Below are 18,982 nucleotides of genomic sequence, written 5' to 3'. Positions count from 1 at the left end.
TAAATTCATGGAATTCGAAGGATCAGCCAAAATATTTAAAATACGTTAAAAATATTACAAAACAAAATAGAATCACAAAAAACGACAAACTGAGACTGTATTACTTCTATAACCACCGTATTACTTTTGTGTCATTCACATCTGTGAATTAGATTTAGCAATAAGGTGAATATGATCTGCAAAAGAGCGAAAAACCTGTATGTACACATAGAATACGTAAAACGGAAAAAGATTGAAAGTTGAGGAACTTTTTACCTCCGCTTCCGTTCAGGTACTTGGTTTATTATACTTGAGTGGCATTACGCAATAGCGATCGTTTGGTGGCCGGTAGCATAAATCTAAAACAAGTCGAGAAGTGCGATATCTTGATATTCGTCGAAAGTCCCGCCGACGCAGGTAAAAAAAAAGAAAAAAGAGAGCACGCGACGTAAATTTCGGTTTTGTTACGGTAAATTAACCTGAAAGGTGCTTCGTGGAAGTTCTTTTCGGAGCGGCGGTTCGTGACTGCTACAANCTCTCTCTCTCTCTCTCTCTCTCTCTCTCTCTCTCTCTCTCTCTCTCTCTCTCTCTCTCTCTCTCTCTCTCTCTCTCTCGTGTGCGTCAGAAAAACTCCAAGATCGACTTAAAAGAAAAAAAGAAAGAAAAGAAGATACGCGTGCACACAGATCCAACAACTGTCCGTTGAATTTTTATGGTAGCTGCGGCCAGCTATCGCAGAGGAGCCAAGTCCAAAGGTAGTTTGAATTCCAGGCAGGATAGTTGCGGTTTCCGCAACGCGTTCGCTAAGTGAATCGCGCGCGGAACGATTCACTCAAGCTTGAGAAGTAGTTTTCTCGTTACTGAAAGTACCGGCCGATGTCCGCCGTCTGAAGATTTAACGCCAGCCGACTCTTTTTCCCTTCTTTCGTATTCAAGTCGGCCGCGACTGAAGGGAATCGGCCGGCCGGCGTGCATAGTGTTTCCGCTTTTGACTCGAAAGTCCCGCCGCCGCGCGATTTCATCGCCCTGCGCTTCTGACGCAGATCAGATACGCCTTCTGGCTATTTTGACGACACAACGTGTGATAATAACGGCACGTTCGACATAATCCAGAGCAGGTTCACGATTCCGAGCGGGGTGTATCTTCGATAATAAGTAGATCTACCAAAGATGATGGAAAGCCGCATCTTCGCCTCGTGCAACCTATAGGAAAGATCCTAAGTTTTACTTGGGAGATGTTACAAGAAGCACGGTACTTTGCATATTTTACAATGTACTTTTCAACATTACGCCCGTATGCGAATTTCTGCTCTCTTCTCTTCGGGGCATTACAGCGAGATACTGTGTTCTCTGTTGCGAGAGTAGAAAGAAATAAGAATAGAAAAATGTCTCGGTATTATTTGCAAGTATTTTTAAAGAAAAATAACGAAGATTGGCTCGGCTTCTGTTGGTTCAAAGCAAGAAAACCAAAATGATTCTTCGATCGGGATACAGCGGCGGACGAGATAAAACGGTGGAAGAAATGTCGATAATAATTAAGAGCATGTACTTTGATGTTGGACCAACGATGTTTCCAATTTTTCCTCTTCTCGTTAATCAGAGTGGATAAACTGAGAAGATCGAAAAGAGCGACTGATTAATAATCTTAATCGCGATCTTTGCGCGGAGTTTTGAAATTGTTACGCGTTTATTCTCCAGCTATTTCGATTTACTTTCACGGCCGGGAATATGCGATATTGAATTTAATAAACGCATAACGAGGGCAGTGTTGTCCGAAGAGGAAGTTACGAAGAGTCTTTTCAGAGAACGAGCCGAAGCAACCGGCCCCCGGTTATCGCATTTTTCCGCGCGAAACATAAACGTTCGTTATCGACCGTTCTGATTGTATAAAACTGTTAATATCTCGCTGGATATACACGAGCGTGTAGAGCAAGGTAAACACGGGTTATCACTCGCCGTTTGTTTGTGAAACATTCACGCGCGTTTCATCCAATTTGACATTATGCGTATATCGTCAATTTCGTCGTGATGCTCGGCCACCGGTGTTCTTTCTCGTCCGATAGACACACAGGAAGGAAATTCGGGAACGTCGATGTCGCGTACTCGCGGCAACCGTTTCAATTTGGGATTAAGAGCTCTCGCAGTTATTGGCGTGACTAGGCATGAGACTGTCTCACTGTTTTGAGGTTACAGCACGTCGATGGTTCTCCAATTACCCGAGGCACACGAACGTCGTCCTCCACGTTGAATATGTATCACGAATGCAGCGGCAAGAATGGAGTCGATTTATATACAGAAGGTATCCCTACACTACGATCAGAGAAATCGTCTCTATTTTGAACTGTTAACTTCGTACAAAAACTAGCCGTACGACGTGTCGTTCGTTTAATCAAATTCATTTAATTCGATCATTTGTTTTATTAATTATTTTAGGGAAACGATTTTCTAAATTTACGACAATTTAGAACGAGGCTAACTGGACTGTTGTAGAATTTTGAACCAAGGTACAAACGGTTTGAAACATCGATAAGTGTGCGAATACTTTCGTCCATCTCTCTGATCGTTCCGTTTTCCAATCCGATGTCAATCGAGAATCTTTTTCTTAGTTAACAGTAGAACTGGTCAAAATTTTTGTTTAAAAATTTTATAGACGCAAAACACTGCACTTTCGGAGATTTCACAATGATTTTTCGTAACAATGTATCATAAAGTTTTCTATTTCTTTCTACTTTGACTTCTGCCTTCGATAAGACATTTTATGTATGGGTCTAGCGGCCCGTTTGCAAACACAACGGAAATCATCATTTTGACAAACAAGATAAATGCAACGACGAAGATACGTGCTTGTAACGTCCTTGCATTTTGAGCAACGTGTGCTTCGAATTTCCAAGCTTCTCCGTGGCCACGTATTTAAAGTGGCTTCGCCTGTTTTACATCTTTCTAATTTGCAAGCTGAATTCGAATGTAGAATCTCGATCAAAGAAAGAATAATTTCCACGCGGAACGCAGACGCGGTGGGACGTTGATGTTCGATGTTTGCTAGAAGATGGTAGCTTACTTTCGGTTTCTGTTTGAATACGAAAACGAAGTTAAGGCTACGCGGTGCATTCCCAGGCAGACTGTGTGTCGTCGCGAACCGGCAGATCGGAGGTTCTTTATGTATATGTGTATGGTAACGATTTCATAACACACACATACATACAGAACGCTCCCATTCTGAGTGTCGAGTGTTTCGTTATCGCCGTTATCGCTTACTACGTACGTACGCGTCGCATATACCTATGCACCATTTGGCGTTTCTATTTTGCATTCAAGAATACACTTTGCTTCCGCTCGCTATCACAAAATCAACGATCGAATTATACAGGCTGGTTCGTAACTCTAATCTGTTTATATGACACGATTCTACGAGGGAAAGTAAATCGAAAAGAAAGGATAAAACTGTTTCGTTTTCGAGAAGATCTACTCCGAATTTTCGCCCAGCGCTTTATATATTTAGGTTAGGCAAGGCTTGGCTTACCCAATCTTATCTCGCGGCAAACTGACGCTGCTTGTCAATGGTTTTCTAATGCCATAAAAATCCTCACGTTGAAATTTTATTAGTTTAAAAATCTCCGGGAATGTTCGATGCACAGTTGTGCTTTTTTTTTATTCAATTCCTGTGAACACTTGCAACCCGTTTCACTGTTTTATTCGCGTCGCGTGCAGAAACAATCTTTTCTTGTGACGCTTGTAACTTCATCTTTCCGTGTTCCATAAATAAAGGTTCGAGGATTTAGATCAAGAGATCTGGCGTTGGCCAAGCTATTGCAAAATTTAAGAAATTTCTGACATGACGATCGAGGCGAATCGGTGCCCGATTGTGTTGAGAAATTATACATATTTCTTTTTACGCTGACCGGCATATGATCTAACAACTCAAACAATTTCTTTTCTATTTATAGTGCTAGATAAAATGATAGAGTTGATTTTGTCGAAAGGCGAAGCGTCGGATGAAAAAATATATATTTTTTTTTTCTCATGGAATCATTCTATACCCGATTGTACCACCCTGTAGGAATCAAACTGGTCAATTTTATATTTTATCGATTCCCTAATTTTCACTGTTCAACTGTATCATTAGCTGTATTTAACTTTTCGAACGAATGACTCACCTAATTTGACCTCCGTTTTTTTTTTGTTTTTTTTTTTTTTTATTTACGATCGATGTGACTTTCAAGTTGCTCATATCTGATTGTAAACGTCGCATTGTTCTCTTGGCGCGGGCAAATGACGAAGCAAAAAGTGCCCTTTAGTCGAGGTTCCGTCATCAAAATTCAAGGGTCAATGAACACGTCGACCGTCCCGGAGAAAGCGTCAACCACGAGCAACAACGACTCGATACCAAGCAGTATTTATACCTGTTGCAAACGAGCGCGAACACGAGCAATCCTGCGAAAAATAATACACACATGCTACGATATCTAGAGTCAGGACAGGAAAAAACATTGCCGCTGTTATCAAAGGTCGTTGTTTCAACGAAGGCTGAAATCCCTAAATATGTAGTTCGTGCATATCTCGACGAATGTTGAATCGTTACAACATTTGTGCAAAATGTCCGACAGATTCGTTGGGAATGAGTTTCGAAGAAACGGAGGATATTCTTCGCGAAGAGTACGGGGTACTATCGGGAAAAAAAGCGACCCGTCCACGGGGCACTTAATGAAAGCATTAAAATTAAATGTCCCCCGCCCCGAGCCAAGCACGAAGCGCGTTCCAATTTTCATGTGGTCTTGTTTACACAGTCGGAATCGCATAGTCCGAGCCTTGGTTGGAAATTTCCTTTCAATCTACTGTCGTGCTCCGAGGATTTTTCTAGCTATTGAATCGCTCGTTTAATAGCACTCAGATTAATGATTAATTAGCGAAATTTGTCACTGAAAGTGAGCAGTTTAATGTAAAATGGAATAGACATTTTGATATAGAATAAAATATTTTAATCGAGGATTTTTCTAGTTACTAAAGTGCTCGTTTAATAGTTCTCAGATTGGTAAACGTGTTAATCACTGATTGGCTAGGAAAGTATGTTCTTGGTGATTTTTGCGATTTTGTGACTGGAAATGATTATTTCAATGTAAAATAGGATAAATATTTTAATATAATTTTTTAGTTATTAAATGGCTCGTTTAATAACACTCGGATTAATGATTAATTAGCGAAATTTGTCACTGAAAATGATTACTTTAATGTCAAATGGAATAGGCATTTTGATATAGAATAAAATATTTTAATATAAAATCGAGGATTTTTCTAGTTACTACAGTGCTCGTTTAATAGTTCTCAGATTGGCAAACGTGTTAATCACTGATTGGTTAAGGAAGTATGTTCTTGGTGATGTTTGCAATTTTATGACTGGAAATGATTATTTTAATGTAAAATAGGATAAATATTTCAATATGATATAAAATCGGAGATTTTTTTTAATTATTAAATGACTCGTTTAATGATACTCAGAACGTGACTGAGGATTTTTCTAGTTACTACAGTGCTCGTTTAATAGTTCTCAGATTGGTAAACGTGTTAATCACTGATTGGCTAAGAAAGTATGTTCTTGGTGATTTTTGCGATTTTGTGACTGGAAATGATTATTTTAATGTAAAATAGGATAAATATTTCAATATGATATAAAATCGGAGAAATTTTTAGTTATTAAACGGCTCGTTTAATGATACTCAGAACGTGACTAGTTAGTTGCGAAGTATGTTCTTTTTATTTTAACGTCACTTTATGACCGGAAACATACGCCTTAATGTAAAACAGCCAAGTCTAGAGACATAATTGGCGATATTTTTTGATAAATATTTAAACTCGGATTTGCGAGCGCCCGTTGAACCTGAGATTTCATCGCCGATGTCAGACGTGAGTGTATGTATGTTACCGGTTGGAGCGCGTAACGCCGTAGGAAGCTAGCGGGGCAACGATGCATATTTAACGACCGGTACTCGAGAAACGTCGGGCAGTGATGTAATCTTCGATTGGCCGTGGTTCAACGTAGAAAATGCCACGCGAGAATATTTATAAGCGAGCAGTGGACTTTGCCGTGTTTCTTTTTGCATCGTACGTGATCACGGTCTCAGTCTCTGTTATCGGAGAACGTAAGCGAACTGTTGCAGCCAACAGCTCTTTCCTCTGATGTTTCAATAATCCTCACACGTTCGATGGCCTCCTTCCTTCGTCGACAAGTTCGCAAAGAATTTTCAAAGAGGCTGCGGTTTGATCTTTCGTTCTCAGTTGTTGCGAATCAAACGCCGGTGTACGTGAACAAGCTTATAAGGTTACGTGCGTACAATGCTCGCTAATTGCGAGCGGTGACGGGAAAGGACAGCCACTTAGACAGCGGCTACGTCGAGTCGTTGGCGCGCCAATGTTCGTTCCAGACGTGTGAAGTCACGCGGAAGATAATCAAAAATTATCGCGCACGATAAAGAGCGTGTGCACTTGCGAAGTCTCGTGTGCACACGCTCGATCGAGCGGAGTAACGATGATCGATAAGTCGCGAAAGCGGTCCGTGGCCGGCTCGAGAGAGCCACGTCTCACTCTCGACACATCCCGCGGATGAATACAAGTTGTCCCGTGGCTTGCTTGATTAAATTGTTCGTTGCCGAAGTCCACGGGACGTCAATTTGCCCGAGCAGTTTATAGACAAGAGCTCATCGTCGATGGAGTCGAGTTTGCCAGCGATTCTGAAATTGACCGAGAAGTTAATTAATCCTCAAAGCGTGGGCCGGAGGTGGAGGTACCTTGGCTAGGTCAGGTGTCGAAGCCAAACTCGTCGAATTTTTTCTCGTGGAAAATTTCTCGTCTTTAGTTTTTATGTCGTTGACAATTTTATGTTGACTGCAACTTATGATTCTTATTTAAGGGTGAATTATTCCTTAGATAGTCAGCCACTGGATCGTCGGAATTCATTGGTATTAAACAGATGCGAGGATTGAATGAAATTTTATCGTTCTGTTGTATTTGAATTGTAGCTAGCCAATGAGATATTTCTCGTCTTTTATAACGAAACAATGTTATCGCTGCATTTTATTGATTGTAATTAACTGTTGAGAACTTTGATTTCTTACTGTTAATTATTTCAAAGATATCGAGCCGACAATTGGATCAAGTCAGAACTGATTGACTGACAACTGAACAGACGCGAGGACCGAGTGAAATTTATCATTCAGTCTCGTGGTATCGAGAAAGATCGATATTAATTTTTAACCACTGCGGCTCCTCCATCTGCGGCGCGTGTCGATTAATTTAATCACGTCGTTGGTTCGCGCGCCATTAGGCCCGCTGGTTTCTTTGAATATCAGACGAGGCGTGTGACCGGTCGAACGAACGAATGCTCGGTTAGCCCGTTAATTACGCTAATAAGTCTCTATATCGGAGCAGGGGGGCCGCGAGACGGTTTCGCCTTAAATCCCGCCGATTCACCGAGCAGCATTGCCTTAAAAAGCTGTAGTCGTGCCACGTAACCCCTCACCCCCTCCCACCCTTTCCCGTTCTTCACCCTTTGCCCGCCACTCTCGCCTTTTCGCTGAATGCAAATTTGCCGCACGAACGAGCGGACCAGTTCCCTTCTACCTATGCCGCCAATTAAAACACTCCTTTTCGAGCCGGAGCAAACCGCAGAAGTTGCGGCTCGGTATCCACGTGGAAACCTCTCGCCGGCACTTCAACTGAAAAAACGAGAAAGAGAAGGAAAGGAAAAAAGACTAAAAACACTTGGGCAGAATGTTGCCTTTTAACCAGCCACTAAACTATTCGCCGAAATACACGTATATATATATATATATATATATATATATATATATATATATATATATATATATATATATATATATATATATATATATATGTATGTATGTATGTATGTATGTACTTACGTACATATCTAACGAAGCGCGCGCGTGCGAGTTTCTCAGGATTAGGCGAATATCGCGTAATAAGTATGACGCGTACGACAAGTTGAACATGGATGAGATGAAACTAGATGATTGGCAGTGTCGTTGTATTATCGACGTGAGCGATGTACAGCGAGGGAGTATTTTTGTTATTATTATTATTTATTGTAATCTTTGCCTGTCCGGCTTAGGATGGCTTCCGGTTTACGTATCCATTCTTATAACTACGCACATGAAACATGATGATCCCTAAACGAGCGTCATTCTTATGCAATAACAACTCATGACTAAATTATTATATTGTATCAGTGTGCTAAAGTATGACTTATACACTACTTGCTTTATAAACTATTGTTTCGTTGCCCCGTTTCCTTTCTGCTTTGGTTTGTTTGTTTTTCTTTTCTTATGCAAAGTGTCTCGCATATTCCTATTTCTATTCTTTTCGTATCAGTTTTCGCCTAACCCTCTATACTACCTGTCAGCGAGGGAGTTTAATTACGATCAGTGAAAAATTGTCGGCGATTCAAAACTGATGTAAACTGATCCACGTTGGTCTGGTCGTTTTGAAACGTGAAGCCTTTAATTTGATAATCGCGACAGTGGGTAGGTGAGGATACGTTTTTCCTCGAGACGCGCGTGTAAACAAAAAAATATTTTCATGACTAGATCCGCCATTATTTTCAAGATTGAAGTCTCCCCTTTGGGAGGAGACGATGGATTTTTTTAATTGAACTTTATCGAGCGTCGATTATTTCGGTTGAACGACAGAAATTCTAGAAATCCTAACATTTAACCCTAATGTTTTCACGTTCAATAAAACGACGTGAAAAAAAAATCGAATACAGCGAGTTCGTTGAAAATTTCAATCGTCAAGACCACGTCAGATAAACATGTAAAAGAATTGAAATTATAAAATTATATAAATTATTAATCCTTCGTAAATATAAATATTTTATAAGCACATGTTCTTAATCGATTAAATTTTATTTATTAAAGTTACAATTTATATTAAATTCCAGTTTAAAAAATTATAATTAATTAAATTTTATTATATATATATATAATAAATATTTATTAAGTTCAGTCTAACTACTAAGAACGTTTTTTTTAAAATGTTCTTACACGCGTTTGAATTTTTGCTATCTTCGAGGAAAAATTAGTCCCAATTTGTTACCTGCATGATCGTCATAAAATCATTTTCGAAAAGAACGAACTCACAAGACAAAGACTGACAAAGTAGAAGCTTCGCTCTTTAAAGTAAAACCAAAAGTGTACTTTTTTTTTACAGTTAATACAAGTTATATTGATTAATAAATTATCGACAATTTTTCGTTGTCTCTCCACTGTATTGTGAGGATTTCATCGCTGTCCATACATCGAGGATCAAGGGTCCTCGTTGATGGGATTTAAAGACAATTCACGTGATCACGTTTAAAACTGCCATCAACCGTGATTGCGCGAAATCGCGTGAGACCGTGGTAACACAGTGGTTTTACGATTCAACATCTCACGCGAAAAATGCGCGAACAATCGCGAGTCGACGAGCGAAAAAAAAAAAAAGAAAAGAAAGGAAACACAACGATTTTACGGAAAATCGCGAAGTCGGCAGATCACAGATCCAACCAGATAACGTCTAATAGTTTCAACGTCTCGGGAAGCTCATAAATAATTCTACGAGGTAATTGAAAGGGCGCGGGGGCCGGGGAATGGCGGGACGCGCGTGGGTGTCCGGTTAAACGAAAGCAAAGGCCACGCTCTCATTCGCGAGGAAACAAGGAACGCCGTTGTAATTGATTCGCTTGATAGATGTGACATCGACGAGCGTAGTGCGCCACCGTGATCCGGATCGCCAGCAAACCAGTACCACGTTTATCGTTTCCTCTAAAAATAATTATTTAACGGGCAGCAGCAGCAGCAGCTCGCTCGTTCCCGTTTCTCTATGAGCCACAAATTTCCCCTTCCCAAAGAAACTCGGTCACTGGCTCAAACAGTGGCCTGGCGGTTTACCTCGAAGAAATAATTCGCCGATTGTTGTTTGTCCACGTCTGTACGACGATTCAAACGTAGTTTATTTATGCCAACTCGCGACGAAGAATTTCGGGCACGGAGTTACGTTAAATCCATCAATATCGCAGGATTAAACAGTCGAAATATTTTTAAAAGACGTTCACATCCGACAATCGCCTCGCGATTGACTTTCTTTTCAATCTTTTCGAGTAAAAACTCGTCGTTATTTTGGAAAGTTATTTACATATTTTGTAAATTACTAACGTCCGATCTGAGGAAATTAAGTTTGTCAAATTCGAAATTGAAATTTATAGATCGCAATTTCTTTCGAATGGAAACTGTGACTCGATATTGCGGGGGGGAGTTTAAGAGGCGAGTAATAACGTCATTTCTTGTTATTGCAAAGATCGTTTACGTCAGGAGTGCGAACAGGCATTCCTCTGCGATGATGAGGTATTTAAATTCCGAATCGGTGATACTGGCTCGTACAAAATCACATTTATTTCGATCGAAAGAAGTAGTTTGTACTTTACGACCTAATACTTGCCATTTTCTCCAACCGCAGTTTCAATCGACACGTACAACCGTAACTTTGTGTCAGAGGATAGATTTATGGAAAGTAATTTTATACACTATTTCTTGCTATACGCTAGAATACAAAAATCTGAGGACAAGATCCGTTACGTTTGTTTCAAAAGTGGAAAAAAATTAAACGATATGTTTATACAAAGAATCTGTTGACACTTTATCTATCGCTCATGATGGAAGTTGCCGCTTATTAACGATCGACTCAGTTTGGCAATGGCAGTTTTGGCACTGTACCAAGCTCAACTAATATTCCTATAATACTCTTCACAAAAAGAAATAATTTTTTAAATATTTCTTTAAAGTGTGATACCGTAATAATCACTCTTATGTAACAGAATATTGTAAAATGTACAGACAAAAGATGTTCTGCTTCTTATTTTTTTCGATACTCTACATTGTCTTTGGGGAGTTTTGCTTTTCCCACTAGTCACGATTCTTATAAGTTTATGATTCTTTGTGCTGAAAAAAGCCGTTCAATAGGTTTCTGATAAATAAAATGTTAATACACAATGTATGTAGAAGGTGAAAAATTGAACTTCGCGAGGAGAAATCATGCAATAAATTCTTCGTAAGTGGAAGACTTCATGAATAAATGAATCATGGTGAATTTAGTTATGAAAAAAATTGTTCAATGTGCGAAATTCTCGAGAAAAGCATCTTTATTTGATGTGAAACCATCTTTGGAAAGGACTGTGAAATTAGAATTTCTCACGCTTAAAAATCTAGACAATACACGAATTTTTGCCTTTTTCCACTGTATGTTAACACTTCACGAGAAATTTGAAAAAAAATAACACCGTACTATTTTATCGAGGATTTTATAAAGTATGTTACTACTGTTTTTTTTTTCGTGCGGTTAATTGATTCGTTAAGCGGATTCGAAACACCGAATATCAACTCCAAGAGATCACAGCAGGAATTCACATTTTTCCCCATTAAAAGGGCACCGCCGCTCGTTCGCGTCGTTCGATATTTAAATTTCTCAATTTCGAGGCAGCCGTTGCGTTACGTTCTCGTGCCCGAAGGTGTGCCGTGTTACAAGCCGAAAAGAGGAGAGAAGAAATTTGTCGGGCTAGAACGAAAGACCCCATAGCTGGCGAGGCACGCACGTGCGTGGGCGCGTGGCCGTGCACCTTTTACGGCGCTCGTAGAATCTCCAACCTAGGTAGAAACTGGCGCTAATACAACCTCCATCGAAAATTCCTTCCTCGAACCGCCCATAGCCACCCTTTTGTTTTATTCTTTCGACGATTGTCCCTTTTCCTTTTTTCTCCATCCTGCGCGCCATTGTTTCCAACTGAACTTTTTTCAAGAGACAGGGAAACAAAACGCGCGCAATTGCCTCGTTATTGCCCGTGGAAAAGCGGCGATTTCGCGTTCGGCTGCGCTTTACGCTCGTGTGATCGTATTCTCGTCAGAGGTCGCGTCGCAAATGGATACACGTCGGCCAAATCGACGTGGCCACGTACGAACGATATGGAACACGTTGTGCCCGGTCTCTTTGTCCTCTGTCTCGTCGTTCCGGTGATATCCGCGTCTGCGGACCTGTCCGCCAGGGATTTAACCATTTGCGCACTGACAACTGATTGCGGACCATAACGAGTGACCAAACCCGTACGCAATGATTCGTCGCTTCCTTTTCTTGAACTCGTCGGTACGATATCACCGGACAGAAATTATTGAGAAGAGTAACAAACTTCTCATTTGTTTTGCCTTTGGGGTTGTACTTAAGTATACTTAAAACTGAGGGTTATACTTAAATATACTTAAAACTGAGAAATTATTGTAATTTCGAGACAAAAGAATTCTTGACGTGCGTGGCACGTCATTTTAGCGCGAAACGTTAAGGAAGTTAGAACTTTCTGAACATTCTGCATGCTTAACCTAACCTAAAACCAACCTAAACTTAAATTGTTTTAAAACCTATTACTTACTTAAAACCCATTAAAATTACTATTGAATTATTATTTTGTATATTGTTTATATAATAATGAAAGGAATATTTAGCTACTATTCTTTTCTTAAAGTCTTTCAATTTTCGATATATTTTTGTTTGGTAGGTGCTAAATTTGCTTCGTCGGTCACCAGTGAAAGTAAATTTTAAAAGCGCCTTCAGGTGCCAACACTAGTCAAAGAAATAACCTATTAACCAGAATAGGCGATTGATTAACTCCTTGCGCTGGCAACTGATTCGCGGACCATAACGAGCGACCTGAACTGTATACAATGACTCGTCGCTTTCTTTTTTCTCTGAACTCGTCGGTGTGACATCTGTGGATAGAAATGATTGAGAAGTAATAAATTCATTATTTCCTTTGCCCGGGTTATACATAAATATACTGAACACCGAGAAAATATTGCAATTTTGGGACAAAAGAATTCTCGATGTGCGTGGCACGTCATTTCAGCACGAAATGTTAAGAACGTTAGAACATTCTGTTATGCATGCTTAACCTAATCTAAACCTAACCTAAATTTAAATTGTTTCAAAACTTATTACTTAAAACCCATTAGAATTACTGTTGCATTATTATTTTGTGTACTATTTATATAATAATGAAAGCAATATTTAGCTGCTATTCTTTTCTTAAAGTTTTTCAATTTTCATTTAGTAGGTACTAAATTTATTTCGTCGGTGACCGACACGGTGCTTAACAGTACCTTGAAAGTAAATTTTAAAAGCGCCTTTAAGTGCCAACACTAGTCGAAGAAATAACCTATTAACCAGAATAGGTGATTGATTAACCCCCTGCGCTGGCAACTGGTTCGCGGACCATAACGAGCGACCTGAACCGTATACAATGACTCGTCGCTTTCTTTTTCCTCTGAACTCGTCGGTGTGACATCAGTGGATAGAAATGATTGAGAAGTAATAAATTCATTATTTCCTTTGCCCGGGTTATACATAAATATACTGAACACCGAGAAAATATTGCAATTTTGGGACAAAAGAATTCTCGCGTGGCACATCAGTCCAGCGCAAGAGATTAAATCGCCTCGACGTTTCGTCGGAGAGCGTTTAGCCACGGACCACGTCGAAACTGTCCAGCTGTCCGCGATCGTTCGCGAAATACTCGCGTGGTCTGTTCCGTGTAAGAGCGTTTTTCTCGCTTGGAGGGAGGATGGAAAAACGGAGGGAAACACGGAGAGCTCGATCTCGTCGAGCGGAACGACGCGACGCAGACACGCGGATGGACGGACGGAAATTTTTCGTTTTAATTGAGACGTTTTAATCTTCAACGGGAACGTTTCATCGAGCTTGCGCGTCGAATGAAATATCGACGTCGACGTGCCTGTTCGCTGTTCGTTATTACCGGGGCAGGTGCTGCGAATTCCCCCCCTCTCCCTTCTACGAAGAGATCACGCCGCATTGTGAGATTAAACGAGTCCTGAAGGAGTCTCCAGTCCGACTTCCAACTATAATGGAAATAAAAATTCTCGGTTCCAGCTCCTCTCAAGCTGGCGCGGACTTTTTTCATTGAATTTATCGAGAAAATTGCTTCGAAAGATACGGTGTGAACGGTATCTTGGAAATTCACGGTTCAAAGGCGAGGGAGATGTGTAGCAGACTCCTTCTCCTTTGGACGAATTTTGGCATTATTTATGGCGAAGGTATACGGAAGGTACGCGAAGATACTTAATAGCGAGAGGAGGGTTGACAGGTCCTCTCCTCTAGGAACTGCGTAGGGTATTTGTACCTGGCCTGCAGCTGATTGTGAGAGAGTCTGTTGAGATTTCTCTGGAAGGACAGAGAATTACGTGCCCAGGTCGACCCACGGTCTCGGGTCCCATAATCTGCGGCCACTCGAGAAATACTACCGTGGGAGTATAATTCGAGCGGATTCGTGCAATTTCAGACCGGAGAGGCTCCGAAAATTCGGGTAAACGGGCATGTGAAGAGCGCCACCGGCGAAAAACCGATTGTACAGGTGTTTTTAACACTTTCTCTGGCGTACGCGTCATTTTAACATTTCAATACTTTTCGGTGGACGTTTCGTCCAATTACAATATCGCTTGCGTTACGTACGGTGTTTCATTTTAATCTATAAATATTATTATATATGTTGAAATATATAATATAATACAATATTATTATAATATAATATAATATAATAATATAATATATAAAACAATATTAATATTAATATTAATATAATATATAATATAATATATATATATATATATTTATATTATATTACAGTATAAACTTTATTTTCGGCCTCTGCGGTTAAGAAAAGGAACTTGGTCTTACAAACCTTACTATCACATTCACCCCCGCCTCACAACTTATCATACAGATCATATTAACTATTAAATACCAAATACTAAAATACAATGCTAAAATACTAAAACAATAACAAAAACACTAAAATATACAGTAAACTTTGAAATAAGAAATTACTTCGATTTGCTGCACACGTCTTTCCTCCTCACAGTGTTATCAGAAACTGATTTCTTTCGTCTTTTGTCTTCAGTCTTCGTTACTTCGGCACTTTGGCGGACACGTGTTAGTCACGTGGCATTCGTGTGTTAGCGCGATCGGATTTCAATTACTGACACGAGCAGCGCCTGTCACAGTGTGCGTTATTGTAGCTCTCAATATGGGTCAAGAATGACTCCGGCACGGCTGTCGGAGGGTTAATCAAGAAGTTGGCGACATCTTGGTGCCAACTGTCGCGACGTGTAATCTCGAGGGGAAAGAAGAAAAGATTTTCCTCAAATCCTGCTCGATTCGCGTATCGCGTCGATTCTATAGCTTCGTTTATTCCTTTATTGAATCATTTAGAGAAAGAGAGGGAACTTGTCGTTAGAGAGAAGACGCGCGCGATTTCAAATGCGCGGGCACGAAGAGCCGAGGTGTAAATAGCGGCGAGCCTTGAAGGGCGGACCAGTTGCTCCGTTGAGAAATGCCCGTGAAAGCGGCTCGTTAAAAGGCCGAATCACGTACCGTACGAGCCTCGGTGATTTTTATCATCGAGCCTTCGGTAAACACACGCGTGTGACGAGTTGTCTCGAGGTAACACGCGTTGAAACGCGTCAAGACATCGCGTCTCTTCTCTCTTTCTCTCTCTCTCTCTCTCTCTCTCCCTCGTCCTTCAACTGAGGAGCGATGCCTCAGTTGCCTCTCGAGTGGACAAGCATCGGCAATCGTTAGCTTCATTAGCTCCGTTGCATACGTTAAATCTTAATTAACCTCATTTACTTTGGACCCGGCCGATTAAGATCTCCCGGCACGTACGTCCGAAAGCTTCCGGCCGGACGGGAGAATCGGCGGAGCCCGGAGGATCGATAATTGTTTTAATAACGCCCGGAGGTTGTTGCCGGTGAATTTGCATCGATCCCGGGAAGCTCTGGCCACGTGCGAGCAGAAGCTTCGCCACGAGGAATCTCGTTCCTCTCGGTTTAGCGTTTACTGTTAGATTGAATGGAACAGAAGCAATGGAACTGTCTTTTTTTTTTACTTTTTCGATTTTCCATCCATATGTTTGAATAGTATGAATAACTTTTTATTTCAAGACGCTTGTAGCGCACGAGGTGGTATGAAAGACTGTCGCCGAGTCCGGTTTTGTCGCCAGTTTTCAGACATTTCCGGTAGTGCAATTAAAAAAATGTTTCTGACAAAATTTTTTTAGTATTTGCTGGGCTACATATTCTTAAATCTCAAAGGATTCTTTTTACGTAAAAAAGTCGAGGTCACCTTGACTATTTTAAGTGGCACCACATGTTTTTGATATCATAGGATTGTTGATGATGTCGAGACGAGTTCAACAGTGTTTTATACTGTGACTTTGAATTGATTTTAAACTATGGATACAGAGCTCTGCTCTCTGTATTAAATTTTTCGTTGTCGCTATAATTACGCCGTCTCTGTTTACTTTCGTCGCTTCCTATATTATGTTTGTACAAAATTTTCGCGTTTAAGGTCATTTCAAAGCCACAGTATAATATATAACTGTTGAATTGTACATAATTCAACAGTAATTGTAATTGAATATAATATACAACACAGTATAATATATGACTGTTGAAATTGTCTCCACATCAGCAACAATCCTATGACATTAAAAACATATGGTGCCATTTTAAAAAAGTCACGATGACCTCGACCTTTTTTTACGTAAAAAGCAGAATTTTTGAGATTTAAGTATATGGGAACGTAGCCCATCAAATACTAAAACAATTTTGTCTGAAACATTTTTTAATCGCACTACCGGAAATGCCTAAAAACTTAAGCAACAAAGTTTAACTCGTACACCCATCGTATAATAATATATACAATAGTTGTCGCGATTAGTCTCATTTATACGCATTCGTCCATACATTTGCTTACTGCTCCGACATTTACGATTTTTTTTTTTCTTCCTGTTTTTCAATTTCTTTTCCTTTCGTCTTCTCGATGAAACGAACGAGAAAGGAGTTTGTCGCGTTTGTCGTTCTAGTTCCGCTCTAGAAGCCACAAGGAGGAGTATCGATTCAGATATCGTCGATCGACCGAGCACGCGATATCCTGGCCTGTGCGGAGATAAATTTTCCCGCCGATGCTCATCCTGCATCGCGATGCAACACGCCCGGTACACTCGAGAGGCTTTCCACTCTCTAATTAGTGTAACGAGCCAACATACCAGGTTAAAATGTCGACCAACTGCGCCGACAAGAATCTTTCGTTGCCCTCGTAACGCTCGGAATGGTTCTACTACCTGTTAGCGACGCTATTAAGAGCGCCGATGTTGAGGAATTAATTCAACTTCGCTCATTTCCTTCTTTTTTCTTCTTCTTCTTCTTCTTCCTCTCTCCCTTGTTTGCACGCCTGTTGCCGTCTCAACGTAATTACCGCGGAATTGGTCGATTCGAATTAATATTCGGACACTCGATCCATTTGGATCGCGAGTTGGATTTCACGATTTGAAATGACCCACGTGTCCACGTGTACTGTGATTTATCGATGATCGATGGAAATATTTGCTATTCTCTGTTAACAGTGATTCATCGCAATGAAATATCTGAACGTACGAGACAGAGTATATGTTACGTGGAGAGCTCATTATTTTCACAATCACAGTTAAGTTTAGTTTTAATTCACCTTCTGAGTACTAATGTCTGATATATCGACACCTATGTAATATCTGAGAAAGCCGAATGTCCGATATATCGACGGTCTCTCTCTTCTTGTTTTGAGTAGCTTGAGTCTTTGAGTTTGATTCGATTAACTTTGAAAATACAGGAACTACAATAATTTATATGAAAACACGTAAAATTAAACTTCGCCTGGCGATTTAAATCCGTCCACCAGCGAAGGAGGATTTAAATACCTCGACCTTTTAAGAGAAGGTTAAGAACAATTTCTACTAAGATACTCTTTTTTTTCTTTTTTTTTACCAAATGTTCAGTTAAGAGAATAATCTTCAGTCAACATTATTATACAGTCACTATGACTGTTATTATTAGAACGTGACAATGTCCTCTTCGTCATATACATTCAAAGTCCCATCATGTCGATTTGTTCTTAAATTTCTGTAATAATCGTGTTTATTAGGAGGAATGAATTTAAATTTTCTTTCATCACTGTTCTCTCTTTAGGAAACTTTTTAATATTAAATTCTGCGTTTTCATTAAAATCATACTTGAATATTGTGACGTACAGTTTCGATCTCTTTAATTTCATCCACTGACTGAAATTATTTTCATCAATTCGTTGCTTTCAAGTGGTGAAATTTTACTTTTTTGTGACAAGGTAATTGTTTACCATTGTTGTCTAATATACAATTGCATTAAATTCTTACAAACGTTTGCATCATAGTATAGAGCTAGCCAAATTGGTTTCTGAAGTAAACACAGGCCAGAAAAAAAACGTGGCTTTATCGTTAAAGCGATATAATTATCAAGGAAATTTATTTCAAGTATAAAATGTCGAGAGACAATCCAATTGCTTTGCAACTAAAATTCAAAAAGCGGAGTTAATCGATTTGGCAAGCGAGCTGCTCAAACGTCGCAGGTAAAACGTAAAGTGGCACAAAAAAAATTTACAAAAATTTTTAAAAATATAGAAAATTTCGTACATGTGAAATATACGAAGCAAAAAATACACAGTACAGCATTACAATATAAATTAACTAGTAAAATGGTACAAAAAAATCTGGCGATAGAGAAATGTGTGTTCAGGGACGAAGTGAGTGAGAAATTTAAAATACAGTTGTCAGTTTTTCCGGATTTGAAAATTGCTGTTGTACGAAAGAAGGATGGGGGGCCGTGATTTGTCGTGTTCCTCTCACGCGTTCGTGAGTCTTCCCGTTCGTGAAACTTACGATTCAGCTTCTCGACTAACGACCAACGCCAGAAAAAAAAAAAAAACTGAAACGACCACGAATGCCTACGGACGTTTGTATAGCCGTGAGCGTACGAAACGATCGACGTTCGATTCACCCTTTCCCCTTCGATTCGAGAGGAAGATAATGGCGCTTCCGCCTACGCGGCAATAT

Source organism: Frieseomelitta varia, unplaced genomic scaffold (genome assembly GCF_011392965.1).
Source record: "Frieseomelitta varia isolate USP_RPSP 00005682 unplaced genomic scaffold, Fvar_1.2 scaffold_814, whole genome shotgun sequence".
Classification (NCBI taxonomy): domain Eukaryota; kingdom Metazoa; phylum Arthropoda; class Insecta; order Hymenoptera; family Apidae; genus Frieseomelitta; species Frieseomelitta varia.
This window is presented reverse-complemented; position numbering follows the sequence as displayed.